The sequence below is a fragment of the Petromyzon marinus genome, chromosome 43 (assembly GCF_048934315.1).
Source record: "Petromyzon marinus isolate PM22_M1 ecotype Great Lakes invasive population chromosome 43, UKy_Petmar_22M1.pri1.0, whole genome shotgun sequence".
Lineage (NCBI taxonomy): Eukaryota > Metazoa > Chordata > Hyperoartia > Petromyzontiformes > Petromyzontidae > Petromyzon > Petromyzon marinus.
The window spans coordinates 151,238-152,269 of NC_133709.1; positions in this window are offsets into that span (position 1 = coordinate 151,238).

Here is a 1,032-nt window from a genome sequence, read left to right on the forward strand (position 1 = left end):
TTACAATTCAAGTACGACGTTTCGCTGCTGATTACAATGAGCTTCTTCAGGTGATAGCCAGAATTGAGTCTGCTTGATGCGTGTTTGCTTGTACGGGGACTCCTTGTCAATGCCAGGCGTAGGGTTTGGGCCGCAAGGTAGCCAGAAGAAGGACAATCCCACGCAAAATCAAACTCCTGTTAATGGACAATACAAAATAATCAGCCCAACACGACTGCTTCAAGGCTCACGTAGCTAAGTACAAAAACAAAGATCCCCCGTATAGTCTTTAGCAGACTGTTGGGGCAAATGCTGTTATCGAGCACCAATGAAGGCCGGCATGGGACACGAGGAAGTAGGTGGCCCTGACCACGCGCGGCCGCCTTTACCTCCCCAGTGGCAATGTTTACACATTGCATCAGGCACTCATTTGAGGCTGAGTCGACTTAGGGGAGGCCTAGAACCGGTTCAGATATTCGCCACTGTTGTTAATCGTGAGCGGGAATGGCACTCTGGTCGTCGGGTTCGCAGCACAGCGTGCTAACCGCTGCGCCACCGCTCCCCACACGTAGCTCAGTACACCGCTTGCTTACAATCACCTGCAGCTAAGCGCTGTGAAAACAGTGAGGGCGAATTCTTCCTGTTAACGCGTCCACGGACAGATTTATCGCAGAATCGTCACGCTAAGAACCTCAGGCCGATTGGAACAGTCGCGGAATCCACATCACTTGCTTCTCATTGAGGTTACGGTTCACGCAAATGCGCGGACAGTGCTCGTGTAGCATGAATACCTGCTGGTGGTGCTGCTGCCTTGGCAATGGTGCACAAGCATCATGATGAAACAAACTCAACACAACATTCGTCAATAACACGGTGGCCTTAAAAGCAAAACTATATAATAGGCGACGTTTCAGGCAATATCACTTCATGAACTATGAAAGGCAATAATACTGCCTTAAATGGTAAATATATATTGTGTGTAGTGTAGTGTGAGTGATTGCAGAACGAGTCAGCGAAATGTACTAGGAGGCAACGTTTTGGGCAATGGCCCTT